This window comes from Dipodomys spectabilis, unplaced genomic scaffold (genome assembly GCF_019054845.1).
Source record: "Dipodomys spectabilis isolate Male_0828 unplaced genomic scaffold, ASM1905484v1 ptg000002l, whole genome shotgun sequence".
In the NCBI taxonomy this organism is placed as follows: Eukaryota; Metazoa; Chordata; class Mammalia; order Rodentia; family Heteromyidae; genus Dipodomys; species Dipodomys spectabilis.
Window position 1 is genome coordinate 232,205 of NW_024870679.1, and position 24,917 is coordinate 257,121.

The following is a 24,917-nucleotide window of genomic DNA, read 5'->3' on the forward strand; positions in this document are numbered from 1 at the left end:
TGTTACATACATCTATGAATAACAACATATTGACATACTGACAGGAATCATTTACATTTTGATTCTATCAATCTAAAAATTAAGTCTTTTAGTCATACTTTAAAGAGGTGTTCTGAGTTTTTCTGACTTTCATTCCACAGTATTTCATTACTTTTCATTTATCTTTTTATGAACAACTTTTTACTTAAAATATTTTATTATCTTTCATTTTGATGTGTTAGAGGCTAGTATTTCTTCCAATGTGTCTTCTAATCATCGTATTAGTTACACTAATAGGACTGATATTAAGTTCAGGTTTTATACAGCAAGCCCTGATATATTCGTTACTTTTTTCATTTCCATTGTACCTTTTGTTTTTTGACATATTGAAACTCAATATTTATTGTTGTTATTAAGGAATTGTATAAAGGGGTTTTAGTTCCACAATTCGGGTTATGAGTAAAATGGATCTTGGGTAATGTCCACCCTTCCCTCACTTTCCCCTTATTTTTTCCTCTGGTCCCTACCCAAAAGTACATCATTCATTTTTAATATAATGTTTGTTAAAACATAACTACATTTGCTCACCATCCCTCCATTCCTGTGTCCCCTTTTTGTTTTCATCTTTTTAAAAAATAGCATGATATCAATTTGAAAATTAAGATTCAGACAAAAGAATGGCTTCTTTATTACTTCCTAATAGAAATCCTGAGTCTATTCTGTTTTGTTGACACTAATGTAAAAAGCACCAAGCGTTGCACCCCATAGATCCTCTTTCTTGGGTTTTTCAGCATACTTTTTTTCGATTATTTCAATCAACTTTTTCAGTGAACAAATCTTGGTGTCCTTATGTTCATATTTCCTTTCTAAACTTTCTTTAAGCATTTCTTCTTGAATCTACAAAATGAAAAAGTAAACCCTGAAAATAAAACTTACTGAATATCAAGAGTTTTCCCTTAACAACCCTAGGAGCTAAGGATGTCTCTGTCTCTCCATCTCTCTGTCTCTGTCACTCTTTCCCCACACTCCACCACAGTGTTCTTTGACACATTTGTCTAATGTTTCCTCCTGATTCATGGGTAGTAAGAACATATGTGGTCCTAGCTCCCTGCGATTCTCTCAGGAAGGTGGGAGGAGCTGGCAAAGGCAGGCTCACAAGTATCCTAGTGATATATCCCAGACCCCATCCAGACTCACCTTCAGCTTGTGTGTCAGCTTCTTTTCCTGATCTCTTATCAGATTCTCTCTTTCCCTTTCCATCTTCTCCTGTAGTTGGGCCATATTTTCCTTGCAGCTTTTCTCTTGGGCCTTCATCTTTCGCTGCTGTTCTTTCTGTTCCTGTCTTAGCACCTCCTGCTCCTTCTCAGCTGCTTCCTTTGCAGCCCGCTCAGCTATTACATATTGGTTTTAGAGAAGAAAAACAACAAGAATCAATCCTTAACCCTAACCTCCTGGGATCAGAATCCAAACTGTCTCTGAATTTTTCCAGCGATCAAACCCAGGCACATGTGAGAATGACATGGAAATGTGCTGCCACACTGGCTATGACTAGTCCTGACCTTTTATTTTTCAGATTTAGCATCTTGTACATTCCAGTGTAGAACAGGAAGCTCCTTTCATAAAGATCTTCATGTCCATCAGTTAAGGTTTTCAGGAACCAACCCCCTCTTCTGAAAGCATTACCTTCCCCAGTACCTGCTATGGCCTTCACTCCATTAGTGAGAGCTTTGTCTGACTGTAGGATCTATTTTTCTATAGCATCCTGGGACTGCAGGAAGGTTTGGAGAACCTCATTTGCCTAGGAAACCAATAAACAAGTGGAATATGTCAAACAACAAAAGTCTATTCTCTTGTTACAGAAATTATTTTCTTCTAAATCCTGTAAAATTTCAATTGTCTTCAAGATTCCTCTGTGTCTGTTCCTTCTTGAACCATAATAGCAAAGCCAATCTCTCTTGTAGTGCTTAGAAACATTTTATAGCAGCCTCTGTCCTTGATCTCCAGTTTTTTTTTCATTCACTGTGGGGCTTGGACCTGGCTTCTCTTGACCTTTGTGCTCAAGACTAGCACTATACCATTTTGAACCACAATGCCACTTCTAGTCTTCTAGTGGTTAATTGGAGACAACAGTACCACAGACTTTCCTGGTGGCTATGAACTGCAATCCTCAGATCTCAGCCTGCTGCATAGCTAGGATTATAGGCATGAGACACCAGCACCCAGCTTCCAGCTCTTTTTTTTGAAACAGAAAAATCCATTGCCATTCCAGGATATCAATGAGATTTACATGTACCTAAAATGTATACCCTCTGTCTGGGCACTGGTGGCTCAGACTTATAAATCATATCTAGTCAGAGACTGAGATATAAGGCATTCTCATTTGAAACAAGCCCAGGTAGAAAAATCCACAAGTATCTATCTCCAAAATAACCAGCAAAGAGCCAAACTAAAAGCATGGGTCGAATGTGAGTGCACCAGACAAGAAAGCAAGCTGAACAAAAAATAGGAATCCTAGGCTCAAACCCAGTACCAAAATAAATAAATAATTAGGTGGATAGATAGATGGATAGATAGATAGATGGTGCGGGGGGAGGGGGGAGGATTCGGAAGGGAGGTTAGGGGGGAGGCTGGGAAGGGATGTGAAGGGTAAACAAAGGAGGAGGCTGCAATGCTTGGTAAGAAATGTATGCATTATTCTGCCCATGTAATTGTAGCCCCTCTGTACACTATGCTCACAAAAAAATAAAATTAAATTAAAAAAAAAACAATCTCATGAAAGAAAAAAATAAAAAAAATTAAAATGTATGCAATTATCACTGAAGTTTCTCATATGTTCATACTTTTGGAAACATTCATTAATTCACAAAATGCACATATAAGCACATATGAAAAGTGCTTTGTTGTGCTTTTATCCCAACAGCAACTTGATTGTAGAGCCTGAAGTTATGACCTCATTTGAATGCCCTGAACAGAGCACGTGTGGGCTTATCCAACACCGCACACTATACTTACGATAAACAGGATTGTATGTCATATGTCTATAATGGTATATAATAAATATATAAATGCAATTTTGCTTTTTTTAATGCTGTTCGTGGGGCTTGACCTCTGGGCTCTGTACCTGAGCTTTTTGCTCAAGGCTAGCACCAGTTGAGTCACACCTGCACTTATGGACTTTGACTGTTTAATTGAAGATAAGAGTATCATGGGCTTTCCTACCCAGATTGGCTTTGAACCATGATCTCAGATCTCAGTCTTCTGAGTAGCTAGGATTACTGTATGATCTACTGGTGCCTGGGTTTTTTACTTGCCAACCATATTGTAATTTATTATAAAACAATAAAAGATAAATGTCTGGTACCCATCAGCCTCTAGGAATCCCCACACTCATAAAATTCCAGGCTCCTAAAAGTACAGATAGGAAATGATCCATAGGATTAAAATGATAAACATAAGCATTGTCTCAAAAGGCGAAGACGTCATGAAAGACAGACCAAGAGCAGACATGGTACCATTAGATCCTATTGAAACTCCCACTTGTCATGCTTGAATGATAACTCCAGGAAGACTGCATGGCTTCTCTCTCACAGACCGCATGCACATCCAACAGCACCTGGAGGTCCTCAGTGGGGAGCCTCAATTGCTGAGCCATGTGTTGGCTGTAGTGGTCCATTGCCTTCTGCACAGTTGCTGAGTTCTCACGCTGGGCCAGGGTAGTCACAGCGTTTTCCAAACATGGCACTGTTCCACTGTTGATAGCACTGACATAAGTCTCCACCAGAGTCCCCAGTCCTGGATGAGCCCAATAATTTAAGGAGAAACGTCAAGCTACACTTGTGTTTTATTCTAAAATTAGCATTCTGAAAAACATTAAGACTTTAAACAACTTTCAGACATTTTTGGAGATATCATGGCTTGAACTCAGGGCGTTGAGCTTACTAAGCAGGTGCTATATGAATAGAACCATGCCACCAACACTTTTTGCTTTTTTTTCCAGTGCTATGGCTTAGCTCAGGGCCTGGGCACTGTCCCTGAGCTTCTTTGGCTCAAGGCTAGCACTCTACCCCTTGAACCACAGCGCTACTTCTGCCTTTTTCTGTATATGTTGTGCTGAGCAATCAAGCCCAAGGCTTCATGCATGCTAGGCAAACACTCTACCACTACACCACATTCCTAGCCCCCTTTTGCTTTGATATTATTTTAAGGATAGCATCCTTTGTATATAACTGTGCTATCGTGAATTGTGAGCCTCCTATTTATGCTTTCTGCATATCTGTGTTAACAGGCACAAGCCACCATGCCCAGTTACTGATTGAGGTAGCTTCTTCATGATTTTTTGCCCTACATTACCCCAAATTATTATCGTTCCAATCACTGATTCCTGAGTAGCTGATATGAAATCCTTTATCTTATTTGACAAAGTCTACTTCTGGTAGTACTGTTTTTCCTATACATTATTTTCCTTCAGGCTCTTAATTCACACATTACAATTAGTTCATGATAACCACCAATATGATCAGTGTATTGTCCAGAGAATTCCATATAAAGTTAAAAAAAAGAGCAGATGACACAATGACAGTGAATGAAGTTTACAAATGAAAACAATTAACTATCTTTTGGAACACAATTCTAAATAACAATGAAAATCTGCATGTACAGTTAACAAGAATTTCATCACAGAACCACTTTCTTTTTAACACACACACAGACACACACACACACACACACAGACACACACACACACACACACACACACACACACACACATATATATATTGGTCTAAAAATACTCTCCACAGTGGTTACAGTTACATGAGTAAGGTAATTAGTACATTTTCTATCAAGTATTATTTCCTCCTCATCCCTTTCCTCCCCACCAACTCGAACTCATAGCTCCCACAACTGAAGTTGTAAAGTTCATTTTCAACATAGTATCTTCTACATCTCATTGCTACAATGGGTCAACCTGTATCCTTATTTCAGGGCATCGGAATCAAACACAGTGAAAATAGGGGTTATAACATGGGGGAAGAACATACAAAAGAACAAAAAAAATAACCTGGTATAATATAAATACATTAAAAACAACAGCAAGGAAGATAAAAACCACTTGTGTCCCTATCTTGGAGTTCTTTCACTTAGCATCATCTTATATGGTCATATGTACATAGCTTTTGACCTTTTCTGCTTGTCCTAGACATATAGTATTTGTTGCAAATAAGGGAAGCCATGGGACGTATGTTTCTTTGGGCCTGACTTACCTCACTTAATATATATTTTCCAACTCTTTCCATTTCCTAACAAATGGGGAAAGGTCATTTTTTTGATGGAGACATAAAATTCCAATATAGATAGATAGATAGATAGATAGATAGATAGATAGATAGATAGATAGATAGATAGATAGATGGATAGATAGATAACATTTTCTTGATACATTCATCTACTGAGGGTATCTGGGTAGGTTTCAAATCTTAGCTATGGTGAATAATACTATGAAAAGTATAGTTGTGCTGGTAGCTTTAGTATGACCTTGTTTGTGATTATTTGGGTAAATGGCCAAAAATTGGGATTGCTGGGTCGTAGGGGAGCTCTATGTGGAGTCTTTTGAGGAACCTCCATAATGCTTTCCAAAGTGGTTGAACTAGTTTACACTCCACTAACAATGCAGTAGGGTTCACTTTTGGCCATATTCCCTCCAGCATCTGTTGTTATTAGAGTTCTTGATTATAGTCATTCTAACAGGGGTTAGGGGGAATCTCAATGTTGTTTTGATTTGTATTTCTTTTATGGGTAGAAAGGTTGAGCATTTCTTCATGTGTCTATTGACCATTCTTATTTCCTCTTCAGAGAAGTTTCTCTTTAACTCTTTAGCCCAGCTATTGCTTTCTCTTCAGATCTTACAAATCTTTCGCCTTTTACTAAAGCCACTTCTGTAGCTAGGATTTAACTGAATTTTGATTTTAAACTTCCAATGAACCTTTAGGAACTTGGCATCTTAGTTTCTTCATACGTACTTTAAATTTACAAAATATTTTTCTGTACATACAGAACACTTGTCCTAGTTACTTAACCTAAAATACAGGTGTTAATCTTTAGTATCAATCAGCTCTTACATGATCAGTGGAATAGTTTCTTAAGATATATTCTATCTCAATAAAGCTTCATGTAGAGAGAAAATAATTAGAAAAGATGAAAGCATAAACTACTGTTTTTATATGCTAAAATGCAAACATGTAATAAAAGCTTTATTTCAGGGAATTAAGAATAGAGGTAAGTCCAGTAGCAAAGAGCACTCACATTTCCCAGTGACAATAATTCTCTCTCTTAAGGTCTTGGGTTTTGCATTGGCAAAGATGTAGGAACAGAAGTTTTTGGATTGTACGAGGAAAGTGAAATCCAGCAGGTCTTCTGGCAAGATTTCAATATAAGCTAAGAGTTTTTTTTCTTTTGTAGGTCGATCAAAGACAAAACATTTGTGTTTTGGAAAGAAATGCTTGATACACTCCCTAAGCACGTTGGCATTCTGGATTTTCAAACTCGAACCTGTAAATAAAAGGAAAAAATGGATTGTTGGAAGGGCAACCATCAGGCAAGGTGCTGAGTGTTTTCATTTCCATAGATTTTACCTCACTGTCTTAAAACCTCCTTCAGCCTAATGACATGATACTTCACTGCAAACCGACCTTCTGCATGACTATTCTTTTCCAGACAGGATTCTACAGCTGCTCCATGGCTTGCTGGTTGATGGTTTCCATACTGTTGTAGACAAAGGTGCTGCTGAGTAGAATGGACAAGGCAAAGATTCATGAGTCATTCTTAGGATTACCCTAGAGAGCACATGAGAACAAGGGACAGTGAAGTTTACTTGTGTCATTCTCATTTATTGTTCATTTAGGACTACAGTTGAAATAGAGAATACTGAGAAGACCAAAATTGAAAATCATATCCTAAGTTTTGGGGCTAGGAAGGTTGCTCAGTGGTACAGTGCTTGCCTTGCATGAAGGAGTCCCTGGGTTCAATTTCTCAGCACCACATCAGCAGGAAAAGCTGGAAGTGGCATTGTGGCTCAAGTGGTAGAGTGCTTGCCTTGAGCTGAAGATCTCAGAGAAAGCACCCAGGCCCAGAGTTCAAGCCCCATGACCGACCAAAAAAAAAAAAAGAAAAACAAAAAAACCTATGTTTTTACTTCCTTTTCATCAACAGTGATTTTTCTCAGGTCTTGGTTATCTTAGAGTGAAGGTATTGTCAATGTGCATAAAATAGTTTCTACAGCAACTATATACAGGGGACCACAATATTTTAAAAAACCATAATAAATACTGTATATAAATAAATGCAACATATGTGCATATATATCCAAGATGATCATCTCGGCCAATAAAACACTGAAATTTTATGTGTAAGAGAATATTGACCATTTTAATAAATAGGAAAAATGCTTTACACATGTTAGTGTCTCACTGGGATAATACCTGTTGTTTCAATGTGCTTCATTTATGTAAAAAGCTGACAGAAGTAGAGATTAAAAGATCAAACACATGGTAAAACTAATAGAAGACACATGAGAAATATTATAAAGTATAAGCCATACATATGTATCACATAGTCATATCATTTGGCCGAAGCAGTGAGCATGTGCAAAGGGCTGAAAGATAGAGCCAGAATCAAGATTCAGGATGAGATTGATCATGAAGTATAGAAAAATAGAACTATGTATTACTCAATTCCCACCAAGTTACAGAGGAGGTGAGTAATTCTAGACAAAAAGCAATTTATAGTATGATATTAGATTCAAACTCCTCTTGGCCTCATAAGTGAGTGCTGAGATGTCCATACCTTTAGGAAATAGCCTCTGACCCATATACCTAAATTATATGGCCACTTTTGGACATCTATAGCACCTGTACTGATTATACAAAATGTGTGATGGCTCCTGAATTAGGTCTTTCCCTTTTACTGATGGATTTATAGAATATAGGATAAAGACGTAGACTTGACATCTTAAGTGAATATTTACTACATTGTATCATATTTCAGCTGCAAATAAAATTTCACCATAACAAAGACAACAAACTGAAAGAACTCTCAATATCCAAAGATGGAACAAAGCAAAAACAAGGTATAGGGACCAGAGTCCAGCTCAGTGGTAAGCATATAACTAGTATGTATGCAAGGCTCTTCTTTGTTCAATCCCCAATACCTTGCAGAAAAGCATAAATCAAAGCATAAATAGACTTTCTTTTATACTGATATGACTTCATCAATGAGCAGCTGACCGAGTAGAGGAAAACCCTTCCTTACAGAAGATGTAGATGCAACCTGTGTCACAGGTAGAGTTTAATATCACTACCATCTCACATTAAGATAGCTATAATAGGTTGAGGTTGTAGCACAATTGTAGAACACTGTCTAAGATGCACAAAACCCTGACTTTGATGCCCAAGAGTAATAAAAAAAAGGAAGAATGGGCTAGACCTAGTGACCCACTTCCAAAAAACAGAGTCAGAAAAAGGAAAGTTTTTTTAAGAATAATAATACAACAAAATATTAGGGTTTATCAGAGTAATGCAAAGAAACAATTTAGCCTCAATTCATAACTGGATTTGTAGTTTAGGGAACTGAAGTAAACAGTGTGTATTTAATTAAGGTGATGCACGGTAAGTTAAAAAACAAACCAAAGGAGAATTATCCATGATTTTGATTTACCTTCTCCACATCACCCAGACCCTCAGTGTCCAGGAGGACCAAGGTGAAATTTGGTTTCGTTGGGTGAGTCACACACCACATCCAGATGCCTTTTGTTTGAGGCCTCACTGTTCTGCCCACAGGGAAACCTGCAACCAAAGGGAAAAAAATAATATGAGTGTGTTTTAAGTTCTGAGAATCTAATATTGTGAGATATTATAAGATAATGAGCTAATAGAGATGATGAAAAATAAAAAGAAGGGAGCCTTCATAAGCAGAGGATTAATAGAACTAGGACAGATTTTCTGGAAATCAAGGACCAAATAAAATGACCTTATTTAAGAAAATCACCCACACTGATTAAGATGCACTCCATTCATAAACTGTTTGTTGAATGGCAATGTCTTTGTACAATGACTTGAAAATAAGAAAAATGAAAAGAAATAAAATGAGGGGGGCAGGGACCATGCCTGGAGTTCTGGGGCCTGAGCAACACAACCAACTCCTCCCAACTAAAGTCAAAAGTTGAGCATACGCCTCAGCAGAGAGGAGAGAAACAAGGAACTTCATCCCCTGGGAAACGTGCCTGTGACAACAAAAGACATGGGGGCTCAGGACAAGAGAAGCCAAAACCCCACCAGAATCCGACCCATATATTCTACGCTGGGAATTGGACAACACAGGCCACCAGCACCTGATAGTACGCACGAGCTCAGGCTGGTAAGGTGGCTCAGCAGTAGAGTGCTTGTCTTGGGTGCATGAGGCCCTGGATCTGATTCCTCAGCACCACATAAGCAGAAAGGGCCAGAAGTGGTGCTGAGGCTCAAATGGTAGGGTGCCAGCCTTGAGCTGAAGAGCTGAGGGACAGCACAAAAGCCCAGATTTCAAGCCCACAACCAGCCAAAACACACACACACACACACACACACACACACACACACACACACACACACACATCAGGAGCCCATAGCAGATTACAGCATCTGGGAGAGTGCATCCAGCACATCCGATCTTGCCAAGAGTACCTGTAGGAGCAAACTGAAGCAGTCTAGGCTGCTCAACCCTTCCAAAGTCGGGAACTGCCAGTGATCTACAGCAGAGAGCTGAGAACCCTATGTGGGTCAGACCAGCAGCTGGAGGATGGCCCCCAACAGATCCGAGGTCAGGTAAAGATTCTACCAATACAGAAACAGCAACCGAGCAAAGATAGACACCTATTGACCAAAACAAAATTTCAGATTAATCTCCAATAATCCCTGAATCCCCATGCGAAAAACACAGAGAAAAATTACAAGGTTTATCAACACTGAGGATAGCAAGCTATCCCCAATAGCCAGCAGACACCCAGGGGAGAACCCCAGTTGGAGCCAAGCAGGAATGGAAGATAAAGGCTATATCCAAGAGTCAATTTACTCCATGCAAACCGTAATGGAAGCCAGAGTTAACAGAGTGAATGAAATGGAATGTAGACCATCAGATACAGAAGACAGAATACACCAACTGGACCAAAAAATGACAGATATGGGGAAATCATTTAAATTATGTTGAAGGGAAATTCAAGAGCAAGCAGATAATTCCAAGAAATTTAACCTTCATATAATTGGAGTGGACGAAGGTGAGGAAGATCTAAGCAAGGGAATGCAACACCTATTCAACAAGATAATCGGTGAAAAGTTCCCCATCTCGAAAAAGAACATCTTACCTACATAACAGAAGCATATAGAACACTTAACAAACAAGATCCTAGGAGAAACACTTCTAGACACATGATAGTAACAATGATAGATCTGAATAATAAGGAAACAATCTTGCATGCAGTAAAAATGAAGAAGGAACTATACTATAATGGGAAAAAATTAGAATCACTGCAGATCTCTCCACACAAACACTGAATGCAAGAAAGGCCTGGGAAAGTACCATACGAGTCCTCAGAGGCAATAACTGCCAACCCAGATTGATATACCCGGCAAAGCTAGCATTCACATTTGATGGAGAACTGAAAATTTTTAATAGCAAAGAAAAACTAAATGAATACATAAACATTTAGCCAGCATTACAAAGAATACTAAGAGGGGGAACACAACCTAAAGAAAGCAACCAGGAACTGGGACCTGCACCCAGACAGGCATTAATCGAAGTCTAACAGAGCAAGCACAGGAGGAAAGGAAAGAAGAAAAACAGAGGAAAACAGGGAATGACAGGGGCATAATGCATGTCTCTATACTATCTCTTAATATTAACGGGCTTAATTCGCCAATCAAAAGAAAATGAACTGCAGATTGGATCAGAAAACATGACCCATCCGTCTCTTGCATTCAAGAGTCCCACCTATCAGGCAAACATACAAACAAACTCAGAGTGAATAGTTGGAAAAAGATCTACCAATCAAATGCCCCCAGGAAGAAAACAGCTGTAGCAATCCTGATATCTGACAAAATACACTTTTCATTAACATCAATTCAAAAAGACAAGGACGGAGGGAGTTCTCAAGATGGCGACGGGGCAGTAGGGAAACGCCACAGCTCTCTCCAACCAAAAAGAGAGTTCGAGTTCCAACCTTTAATCTCCCCAAGAGACCGACAACAACAAAAAGACGAACACTCAGAGAAAAACCAGAGGTGGAAAATAACAAAAAAAGAAAGAGAGGAAAAGAAGAATTTCAGAACAGAGAAGAGCGAAGACCCCTCCCCCAACCTTTACTGGCCGCGCGGCAGTGCGCCAAGCCGCCGGCCAGCCGGCCCGGCAGGGGCTGCCGGAGCCACAGAGACACAGGGGGCTGCTTGCAGATCACCAGGTACCGGATTGCAGAACAGCGGATCGCCAGGAACAGAGAAACCTACCAGCCGGGAGTCTCCAGGAGGATCCCACCCCACCCATCACTCTCCACCGGAGCGGAGAGGCTCCATCCCGCCAAAGCCGCCCGGCACCAGCAGCGCCACAAAGGGACCTGTCCGCAGAACACCCGCCCAATCGCGATCGCAACGACCCGGCGGGGGGCCGCCCAACCCAGCCCGCAACCACCCCAACTGAACTCGGACTGCAACAACAACTGACGGACTGCAACAACAACTGACGACCTACAGGGTGAGTACCCATCAGGGGACAGGGAATCCATCAAGGGAGACCAGAGCTGGAGGGAATCCCCAGACCCTGACCTAGACTCCCTACCCCAACACCCGGACCACAGGACCCACTAAAACTGGGAACTGTTCGAGAGCCCCACCAGCCGGTGGAGCACACTCTGCTGGCCAGGCCAGAGCAAGAGCGCCCCGGGAAGGGAGCTTAAATGCTCAAGCCAGGAACAGTGCCCCTGGGTCAAGACTACCAACAGTAGAAGAAATTTGAACTGTGTCCTCCAGGCTGCATAACCAAGGTGGTATACACATTAGCACAGGCCTAACGAGCGCGCTCCAGGCTGGGGCCGGAACCAGGCCAGGGGACCGGCGCCTGAACAAAGCAAAAAGGGTCAGAAGTGGGGCTGTGGCTCAAATGGTAGGGTGCCAGCCCTGAGCTGAAGAGCTGAGGGACAGCACCCAAACCTAGAGTTCAAGCCCACAACCAGCCCAAAACAAACAAACAAAAACACATCAGGAGCCCATAGCAGACTCCAGTATTTGGGAGAGTGCATCCAGAGCATCTGATCTTCCCAAGAGCACCCGCAGGAGCAAACACAAGCAGTCTAGGCTGCTCAACCCTTCCAAAGGCGGGAATTGCTACAGCAGAGAGCTGAGAATCCTAAGTGAATAGCAGCTGGAAATAGGCTCCCAACAGAATCCAGATCAGGCACAGACTCTCTCTACCAATAGAGAATCAGCAACCAAGCAAAGACAGACACACCAAAACAAGATTGAAGAGCAGTCTCCTGAACCCCCATGCGAAAATCACAGAGAAAAATCACAAGGTTTACCACTACCCAGGACAGCAAGCTCACCTCAAAAGCCAGCAGCCACGCAGGGGAGAGCCCCAGTGGGAGCAAAGCAGGAATGGAAGACAAAAACTACATCCAAGGGTTGCTGGAGGCAATGACTCAAGAAATAAAGCGAGAAATGGATCAGAAATTGAAAGAGCACAAGGATGAACTATCAAAAGATATACAGGATATCAAACAAAAATTGGATGCAAAAATAGAAGCTGCACAAACCTCAGTAAGAAGTGAGATAAACGCCAAATTAGAGGTAATGCATACTGATATCACCTCATTGAGAGGTGAGATCAGTACTCTGAGAACCAACATTGAATCCATAAAGGGATCCATTTCCACCATGCAAACCACAATAGAAGCCACGGTCAACAGAGTGAATGAAATGGAAGGTAGAGTGTCAGATACAGAAGACAGAATACACCAACTGGACCAAAAAGTGACAGATATGGAAAAATCACTCAAATTAAACCAAAGGGAAATTCAAGAGCAAGCAGATAATGCTAAAAAATTTAACCTTCGCATAATCGGAGTGGACGAAGGTGAGGAATTCCAGAGCAAGGGAATGCAACACCTATTTAACAAGATAGTCAATGAAAATTTTCCCCACCTCAAAAACGACCATCTTAACTACATCACAAAAGCTTATCGAACACCCAACAAGCAAGATCCCAGGAGAAACACTTCTAGGCACATAATAGTAACAATGATGGATCTGAATAATAAGGAAACAATCCTGCATGCAGCAAAAATGAAGAAGGAGCTATACTACAACGGGAAAAAAATTAGAATCACTGCAGATCTCTCCACACAAACAATGAATGCAAGAAAAGCCTGGGAAAGCACCATACGAGCCCTGAGAGCCAATAACTGCCAACCCAGACTGATATACCCGGCAAAGCTAGCATTCACATTCGATGGAGAACTGAAAACTTTTAATAGCAAAGAAAAACTAAATGAATACATAAACATTAAGCCAGCATTACAAAGAATTCTAAGAGGGGGGACACAACCTGAAGAAAGCAACCAGGAACTGGGACCTGCCCCAAACAGGCATTACTCAAAGTCTAACTGAGCAAGCACAGGAGGAAAGGAAAGAAGAAAAACTTAGGAAAACGGAATGGCAGGGACAACAATGCATCTCTCTATACTTTCTCTTAATATAAATGGGCTGAATTCGCCAATTAAAAGAAAACGAACTGAGGACTGGATCAGAAAACAAGACCCATCCATCTGTTGCCTTCAGGAGACCCACCTCTCAGCCAAACATACAAACAAACTCAGAGTGAAGGGGTGGAAAAGGATCTACCAATCAAATTCCCCCAATAAGAAAGCACGTGTAGCTATCCTGATATCTGACAAAATAAACTTTTCATTAAAATCAGTACAGAAAGACAAGGACGGACACTACATATTAATAAAGGGAACAATCCAAGAGGAGGATATAACCATCATCAACTTATATGCCCCAAATATCGGTGCACCCAGATATGTTAAACAAATGCTCTCAAACTTACAGAATAAAATAGATCCCAATACGATAATACTAGGAGACTTTAACACGCCACTCTCACCAAAGGACAGGTCTACCAACCAGAGGATTGGCAAAGAAGCTACCGAATTAAGTGAGGCCATACTTCAAGCGGAATTAACTGACATCTACCGAGTATTTCACCCTAAAACAACACAGTACACATTCTTCTCAGCAGCTCATGGAACTTTCTCCAAAATAGACCATATCATAGTTCATTCAAGGAACTTAAGCAAATACAAAGGGATCGACATAATCCCCTGTATCCTATCTGACCACAGTGGAATCAAGCTAGCTCTCAATAACAAAGCATACCGCAGAAATTTCTCTAATACATGGAAATTGAACAGCACACTCCTTAACAAGGCCTGGGTAACAGAAGAGATCAGAGAAGAAATAAAGCATTTCCTACAACTCAATGAAAATGAAAACACCTCACAAAGAAACTTGTGGGACACAGCAAAAGCAGTCCTGAGGGGCAAATTTATTGCCCTCAGTGCCCACATCAAGAGAATGGAGACAGACCAAGTAAATAATCTCATGTTGCAACTAAAACAGCTAGAAAAACAAGAAAAAATGGGACCTAAAGCTACTAGACGAAGCCAGATAACCAAATTGAGAGCAGAGATTAACCAATTAGAAAATCAGAAAACCATAACCAAAATAAACCAAACAAAAAGCTGGTTCTTTGAAAAAATAAACAAAATTGATGGCCCATTGGCAAGATTAATTAAAAAAAGAAGAGAGGAAACCCATATTAATAGGATTAGGGATGCCACGGGAAACATCACAACACGTACCCAAGATATCCAAACAATTCTAACAGACTACTTTCAAAAGCTATACTCTCTAAAGGAAGAAAATCTGGCGGAAATGGATGCATTTTTAGAGAAATACAAGTTACCCAAACTGAGCAAAGAAGAAGTTAACCAATTAAATAAGCCAATATCCTATAATGAGATACAGGAAGCTATCAAAAGTCTTCCAACAAAAAAAAGCCCAGGACCAGATGGATTCACAGCAGAATTCTATAAGACCTTTAAAGAAGAACTAATACCCATACTCCTCAAGCTCTTCAGAGAAACAGAGAAGGAGGGAGCTATCCCAAACTCATTCTACGAAGCCAATATCACACTCATCCCCAAACCAGGCAAAGACCCAACCAAAAAGGAGAATTACAGGCCAATCTCCTTGATGAACACAGATGCAAAGATCCTTAACAAGATTCTAGCTAACAGAATCCAGAAACACATAAAAAAAATAATACACTATGATCAGGTAGGCTTCATCCCAGAGACACAGGGATGGTTTAACATACGTAAGTCAATAAATGTAATCCAGCATATCAACAGAGCCAAGGTCAAGAATCACATGATTATCGCCACAGATGCAGAAAAGGCCTTTGATAAAATTCAACATTCATTCATGCTAAAAGCTCTGGAGAAAATAGGAATAGAAGGAACATTTCTAAAAACAATAAAAGCCATTTATGACAGACCAATAGCCAATATTATACTTAATGGGGAAAAGCTACAACCAATCCTCCTAAAAACAGGAACAAGGCAAGGATGTCCACTGTCTCCACTCCTCTTCAACATAGTCCTAGAACCCTTAGCCAGGGCAATAAGGCAAGAAAAAGACATTAAAGGGATCCGCATAGGGAAAGAAGAAGTGAAACTATCCCTTTTTGCAGACGACATGATACTATACCTCCACGATCCCAAAAACTCCATCCCCAAACTTTTAGAAATCATAAGTCACTTCGGCAAAATAGCAGGATACAAAATAAACCCACAAAAATCAGTTGCCTTCCTATACACTGATAACGCACAGGAAGAGAGGGAAATAAAGGGAGCAACCCCATTCACAATAACCTCCCAAAAAATAAAATATTTAGGAATTAACCTAACCAAAGATGTAAAAGAACTATTTAATGAGAACTATAAAAAGTTAAAGAAAGAAATTGCAGAAGACACTAGGAAATGGAAAGACCTCCCATGCTCCTGGATAGGCCGACTTAATATAGTAAAGATGGTGATACTTCCAAAATTAATATACAAATTCAATGCAATTCCTATTAAAATCCCAATGACGTACATCACTGAAATACAGAAAACAGTCCAAAAATTTATATGGAACAACAAAAGACCTAGAATAGCCAAAACAATTCTAGGGGATAAAGACAATATGGGAGGGCTATCCATGCCGAACTTCAAACTCTACTACAGAGCTATAATCACAAAGACAGCATGGTACTGGCACAAAAACAGACCCGAAGACCAATGGAACAGAATAGAAGATCCAGATATAAATCCACAGGCCTACAGCCAGCTGATATTCGACAAAGGAGCCAAAGACATACAATGGAAGAAACACAGCCTCTTCAACCGCTGGTGCTGGGAAAACTGGGCAGCCACATGCAGAAAACTAAAAGTGGACCCCAGCCTATCACCATGCACCAACATCAACTCAAAATGGATTAAAGACCTTAACATTAAACCTGAATCTCTGAAACTACTGCAGGACAGAGTAGGAGAGACACTTGAACTAATAGGCACAGGAAGGAACTTCCTGAACAGAGTCCCAGGGTCACAACAAGTTGGAGAGAGACTCGACAAATGGGACTACCTTAAAATAAAAAGCTTCTGCACAGCTAAATCTATCGCAACTAAGCTAGAAAGACAACCAACTAATTGGGGAAAAAATATTTACCAGCAATATATCAGACAAGGGGTTAACATCCTGTATATACAGGGAACTCAAGAAACTAATCCCTCCCAAACCTAACAAACCAATTACTAAATGGGCAAGGGAACTAAAGAGGGACTTCTCAAATGAAGAAATAAAAATGGCAAAGAAACACATGAGGAAATGTTCATCATCCCTGGTGGTGAAGGAAATGCAAATAAAGACAACCCTGAGATACCACCTTACCCCAGTCAGAATGTCCCACATCCACAAATCAGCCAACGACAAATGCTGGAGGGGATGTGGAGAAAGAGGAACCCTATTACACTGCTGGTGGGAATGTACACTTATACAACCACTTTGGAAAGCAGTCTGGAGGGTCCTTAGAAAGCTAAAGATTGACCTCCCTTACGACCCAGTCATACCACTTCTAGGCATCTACCCTGAACAACAGGAACCAATATACAAGGACACGTGCACCTCCATGTTTATTGCAGCACTGTTCGCAATAGCTAGGATATGGAAACAACCTAGGTGCCCCACCACAGATGAATGGATCCAAAAATTGTGGTATCTATACACAATGGAATATTATGCAGCCATTAGAAATGACAAAATAATGGCATTTGCAGGGAAATGGATGGAGCTAGAAGGAATCATGTTGAGCGAGGTAAGCCAAGAACGAAGAGACAAACGGTACATGGTCTCCCTCATAAGTGGATGCTAAATCCAAAAGGTTAGTGATACGACAAAACTAACAGGACTTAAGAAACAAAGAACTCCCTCTCATCTGGTTGAACCACTACTAAATATCCTCATGCTGCTGATCACAAATATGGTATATAACATGTGAACACTGTTATATATTACAGACTGTGGTAGACAATTTGCTCCAGGGAAGTTAGAATGAACTTGTGACTTTGAAATTATGTAATCATTTAATCACAATCAAAAAAAAAAAAAAAAAAAAAAGAACCTCGGGGAAGGGAGGGAGGGAGGGGATGGTAGGGGGAAAACAATGGAGGGGGTAACAATGTTCAAGAGGAAGTGTACTCATAACCTCACTCATGTAACTGTAACCCTCTGTATAGTAGCTTTACAATAAAAAAAAAAAAAAAAAAAAAAAAAAAAGACAAGGACGGACACTACATATTAATACAGGGAACAATCCAAGAGGAGGATATAACCATCATCAACTTATATGCCCTAAATATTGGTGCACCCAGATATGTCAAACAAATGCTCTCAAACTTAGAGAATAAAATAGATCCCAATAGGATAATACTAGGGGACTTTAACACCCGACTCTCACCAAAGGACAGGTCTACCAACCAGAGGATTGGCAAAGAAGCTACCGAATTAAGTGAGGCCATACTTCAAGAGAAACTAACTCACATCTACCGAGTATTTCACCCTAAAACAACACAGTACACATTCTTCTCAGCAGCTCATGGAACTTTCTCCAAAATAGACTATATCCTAGTTCATGCAAGGAACTTAAGCAAATACAAGGGGATTGACATAATCCCCTGTATCCTTTCTGACACAGTAGAATCAAGCTAGTTCTCAATAAAAAAAAAGCAGACCACAGAAATTACTCTAATACATGGAAATTGAACAGCACACTTCTTAGCAATGCCTGCGTAATGGAAGAGATCAAAGAAGAAATAAAAAATTTCCTACAACTCAATGAAAATGAAAATATCTGGCAAAGAAACTTGTGGGACACAGCAAAAGCAGTCCTGAGGGGCATATATATTGCCCTCAGTGCCCACATCAAAAAATAGTGACAGACCAAGTAAATAATCTCATGTTGCAATTAAAACAGCTAGAAAAACATGAAAAAAATGGAATCTAAAGTTACTAGATGGAGCCAGATAAACACACTAAGAGCAGAGATTAATGAATTAGGGAATCGGAGAACCATAGCCAAAATTAACCAAACAAAAAGCTGGTTCTTTGAAAAAATAAGTAAAATTGATGGACCATTGGTAAGATTAATTAAAAAAAAGAAGAGAGGAAACCCATATTAACAGGATTAGGTATGCCAGGAGAAAAATCACAACACATATCCAAGATATCCAAACAATCTCAATGGACGACTTTCAAAAGTTATACTCTCTAAATGAAGAAAACCTGGCAGAAATGGGTGCATTTTTATATAAATACAAGCAAAGAAGAAGTAAATAAATTAAATAAGCCAATATCCTACAAAGAGATACAGGAAGCAATCAGAAGTTTTCCAACTAAAAAAAGCCCAGGACCAGATGGATTCACAGCAAACTTCTATAAGACCTTTAAAGAAGAACTAATACCCATACTCCTCAAGCTCTTCAGAGAAACAGAGAAGGAGGGAGCTATCCCAAACTCATTCTACGAAGCCAATATCACATTCATCCCCAAACCAGGCAAAGACACAACAAAAAAGAGAATTACAGGCCAATTTCCTTGATGAACACAGATGCAAAGATCCTTAACAAGATTCTAGCTAACAGAATCCAGAAACACATAAATAAAAACATACACTATGACCAGATAGACTTCATCCCAGAGATGCAGGGATGGTTTAATATACGTAAGTCAATAAATGTAATCCAACACATCAGAAGAGCCAAGCTCAAGAATCACATGAATATCTCCCCAGATGCAGAAAAGGCCTTTGATAAAATTCAACATTCATTCATGCTAAAGGCCCTGGAGAAAATAGGAATAGAAGGAACATTTCTTTAAACAATAAAAGCCATTTATGAAAGACCAATAGTCAATATTATACTTAATGGGGAAAAACTACAACCAATTCTCTTAAAATCAGGAACAAGACAAGGATGCCCACTGTCTCCACTCCTTTTCAGTATAGTCCTGGAACCCTTAGCCAGGGCAATAAAGCAAGAAAAAGACATTAAATGGATCCACATAGGGAAAGAAGAAGTTGAACTATCCCTTTTTGCAGATGACATGATACTATACCTTCACAATCCCAAAAACTCCATCCCCAAGCTGTTAGAAATCATAAATCACTTCTGCAAAGTGTCAGGATACAAAACCAACCCACAAAAATCAGTTGCCTACCTGTACACTGACAATGCACAAGTTGAAAGGGAAATAAAGGGAACCCTACTCACAATAACCTCCCCCAAAGTAAAATATTTAGGTATTAACCAAACCAAAGATGTAAAAGAAGTATTTAATGAAAACTATAAAAGTTAAAGAAAGAAATTGCAGAAGACACTAGGAAATGGAAAGACCTCCCATGCTCTTGGATAGGCAGACTTAATATAGTGAAAATGGTAATACTGCCAAAATTAATGTACAAATTCAATGCAATTCCTATTAAAATCCCAATGTTGTACATCTCTGAAATGCAAAAAAAAAACAGTCCAAAAATTCATATGGAACAACAAAAAGCCTAGAATAGCCAAAACAATTCTAGTGAATAAAAACAACATGGGAGGGATATCCACACCGAACTTCAAACTCTAATATAGAGCTACAATAACAAACACAGCATAGTACTGGCACAAAAACAGACCCAAACATCAATGGAATAGAATAGAAAATCAAGAAATAAATCCACAGGCCTACAGTCAGCTGAGATTTGACAAAGGAACCAAAGACATACAATGGAAGAAACACAGCCTCTTCAACCACTGGTGCTGGGAAAAATGGGCAGCCACATGCAGAAGACTAAAAGTGGACCCCAGCCTATCACCATGCACCAACATCAACACAAATGGATTAAAGACCTTAACATTAAACCTGAATCTCTGAAACTACTGCAGGACAGAGTAGGAAAGGCACTTGAACACAGGAAGGAACTTCCTGAATAGAGTCCCAGGTTCAAATCAAATTGGATAGAGACTCTACAAGAAATAAAAGAAAAAGCTTAAAATAAAAAACTTCTGCACAGCTAAAGCTATTTCAACCAAGCTAGAAAGACAACAAACTAATTGGGAAAAAATATTTACCAGCAATATATCAGACAAGGGGTTAATATCCAGTATGTACAGGGAACTCAAGAAACTAATCCCTCCCCAAACTAACAAACCAATTACTAAAGAGAGACTTCTCAGATGAACAAATAAAAATGGCAAAGAAACACATGAGGAAATGTTCACCATCCCTGGTTATGAAGGAAAAGCAAATATAGACAACCCTGAGATACAACCTTACCCCAGTCAGAATGTTCCCCATCCACAAGTCAGCCAACGACAAATGCTGGAGGGGATGTGGAGAAAGAGGAACCCTATTACACTGCTGGTGGGAATGTACACTTATACAACCACTTTGGAAAGCAGTCTGGAGGGTCCTCAGAAAGCTAAATATTGACCTCCCTTATGACCCAGTCAGACCACTTCTAGGCATCTACCCTGAACAACAGGAACCAATATACAAGGACACATGCACTTCCATGTTTATTGCAGCACTGTTCACAATAGCTAGGATATGGAAACAACCCAGATGCCCCAACACAGATGAATGGATCCAAAAATTGTGGTATTTGTACACAATGGCATACTATGCAGCCATTAGAAAGGACAAAATAATGGCATTTGCAGGGAAATGGATGGAGCTAGAAGAAATCATGTTGAGCGAGATAAACCAAGAGCAAAGAGACAAACAGTACATGGTCTCCCTGATAAGTGGATGTTAAATCCAAAATGTAAGGTGATACGACAAAATTAACAGGACTTAAGAAACAAAGAACTTCCACTCATTTGGTGGAACCACTACTAAATATCCCCATCCTGCTGATCACGTGTATGGTGTATATGTGTACACCATTATATGTTATAGACCATGATAGACAATTTGCTCCAGGAAAGGTAGAATGAATTTGTGACTTTAAATGAGCATCACTATCCTACAATACTGTGATAATTTGGGAAATTATGTAATCACTTAACCACAATAATAATTTAAAAAAAAACACCAGAAAACTAGAAGTGACATTATGGCTCAAGTGGTAGAGCATGAGCCTTGGGCTGAATTGCTCAGGGACAGCTCCCTGGCTTAGAGCTCAAACCCCACGACTGAGAGAAAAAAAAAAGAGAGCTTTCCTGTGATTGTTTCTTACATATTTATAAGATTATGTCTTTGTTGCTTTGTATGTCTCTCCCTCATGGTATAACTCCTGCTTTCACTATGTATGATGTTGGTGCATTTAGAGGGGAAGGGAAAAAAAAATCGTTAAAATAGGGATACAAGAAGACCAATTGCAACAATGAGAAGTACAAGTCATTATGTTGAAAAATGAACTTTACAACTTTCCTGTGAGGGACAGGGGAGGGGGGCATATAAAGGGAAGGGGAAACAAAGGAAGAGGTTACAATGATTGATAAGAAATGTACTCATTATCTTGCCCATGTAATTGTAGCCCCTCTGTACAGTATTTTCTCAATGAAAAAATATGTTTATAAAAAACCTATACAAATTAGTATAGTATAATAATATGTAGTATATATCTAATATAATATGTACAATTATTGCATATATAATATATACTATATAAAATAGTGTTTATAGTATATATAGTATATAATACATACACTAAATATTATTTATACTACTATAATATTTATTATACATACTAATACTATACCTTAAGTACTATGACAATTAAAATAATAAAATCAGTATTATTAGTAAAAAAATAGAATAAAATAAAATGAAATGAAAATCACCTGCATTTAACAAAATATGGAATACAAATGACAATATGGGAAACAATTTTTGTACCTTATTTATAAGGCTTTTAGTTTGTAATTATAGACTCACCAAATTAGTAAAAATTATAAAGCATTCTTTTTTCTAGAAAAAGAAATTTTTACAGCTTTCCTTATATCTCACAATCTTCCTTCATTTCCTTTTATAAACAAAGCATACTGGGTGACATTTGGATTGATTCTACAGCCCTAACGAAATTATGTCAGTGGGAGGAAGGAAATAATCACAGGAACTGAGTAGGTAAGATTGGATTGCATCACAATACTATTCTTGAAGTTCACTAAACAGAATAAGGAAAATTCCTGTTTTTACAGGAGTAGGGTGAGCTCTTAAGAGTATTGATTTAAAATGATAAGCTTTCAGGTTAATCTTAATAAAGATTGCAAGTTTTTCCCTTAGCAGGAGTCAGATTCTTCTTGATGGTACAACAAGCATGATTACCTTGCATTATCAATGATCCCAACAAATGGCTCCTGTCCTAGAAAACACTCACCTTGTTTGTGTCCTGCCAGGCGGTTCATCAGGTAGGACTTTCCTGTATGATACTTTCCTTCAATGGGTACCATCACCACAGGCTGTGTAATCGCTTCAAGATCCTTGACTGCTTCAGGGTTCACCATCAGCTGCTCTTTCTCATTTTCCACTAGACAAATGGGGGCCATCACAGTGGATTCTGATGTCATGTTAACCTGCAACCACCCCCCAAAAAAAGAAGGAGAAGAAAGAATAAAAGATTAATAGAATACAGATCTAGTGGCAACCCCACGAGCAAGTACAATCTCACTTGTAGAATGTGTGTTAAGCTCTTTTTACAAAATTAATTTTTTTTAAATTTTATTTTATTTTATTTGTGAACATACTGTACAGAGGGGTTACAATTACATGGGCAGGATAATGCGTACATTTCTTACCAAGCATTGCAGCCTCCTCCTTTGGTTTACCCTTCACATCCCTTCCCAGCCTCCCCCCTCCCCCGCAATCCCAATCCTTCTCCTTCCCCCCTCTTTGCCCCCCCCCTGCACCGACGTTGTAAAGCTCGTTTTGAACATGACAACTTGTAATTCTCATTGTTGCAACTGTATCCTTAAACAACTAGTTTTTCCCCATCTCCTCCACAAGTTATACTGACATCAAATATAGTGAAAGCAGGGGTTATACTGTGGGGGAGGGACATACAAAGCAACAAAGAAAAAGGGGTTTCAATTCAACATGTCAGTTGTGAGAACCATGCATCTTGATCAACATCACCCTTCCTTCATTCTTCTCCATATCTCCCAACCCCACTCATCCCCTCAATTTTCAACATAACAACTCCTGGCCAAAATAGCTCATTGTCATAGGTACCATCCTATCAGTAAGGGAAAGGCTAGGCAACTCTTTTTCAAGGACGTCTTTTAGATGACTCATTATTGCATAATAACTCTGCTCACACTCTGTTTGATAAAAATTGAATCTCCAATCACAGAGAAGGTTAAAACATTTATTCTTTCTAGTAGTCTGTTAATTATCTAGATGAATGCAAATGTTTTATTACAGTGGGAAAAAAAGAAGAACAGAAATTGGAAGATGAAAGGTGTTCTCAGAGTAACCCTGAGGATCTCAAAAATCTTATCATATGCTGGTATAGAGAGCATACCACTATGGCAGCATAAGAATGGAAATACCATGATGGTTACATGAACAAGCTATTAGTAGAATAAAAGAAGGATGAACTAAAATAGAGTATAACATGACCAATGGAATAGAATTGAAAACCCAGAAATGAACCCACAGACCTATAGCCATCTAATCTTTGATAAGGAAGCTAAAAATTTAGAATGGAAGAACAACAGCCTCTTCAGTAAATGGTGCTGGCAAACTTAGTTAATCACTTGTAGGAAACTAAAGCTAGATCCTTATATATCACCCTGTACCAGAATCAACTCCAAATGGATCAAAAACCTCAGAGTCAAAACAGACACTCTGAAAACATTACAGGATGGAATAGGAGAAACCCTAGATCTTGATGGCGTAGGCAGAAATTTTCTTAAAAGAGACCTAGAAACACAACAAATCAAAGAAAGGTTGGAGAAATGGGATTTCATGAAATTGCAGAGCTTCTGCATGGCAAAGGACATGGATAGCAATATCAATAGATAGCCCACAGATTGGGAGAAGATCTTCACTAGCCATACAACAGACAAGGGTCTCATATCTACAATATACCTGGAACTCAAAAACTTCAATCCCACAACAACAAATCATCAAAGAAACAACTGCCCTATAAATAAATGGGCTAAGGACTTAAGAAGAAACTTCTCTGAAGAGGAAAGAAGGATGGCCAATAGACACATGAAGAAATGCTCAACCTCATTAGTCATAAAAGAAATGCAAATCAAAACAATATTG

The 24,917-nt window shown here is 39.2% G+C and overlaps 2 pseudogenes; both read right to left on the minus strand.

Annotated features, from left to right (window-relative positions):
* Nucleotides 1-693: 693 nt before the first annotated feature.
* LOC122108660 overlaps nt 694-24,917 on the minus strand; it is an 87,055-nt pseudogene continuing 62,831 nt past the window's right edge.
* Nucleotides 3,459-23,212, minus strand: LOC122104630 (annotated as a pseudogene).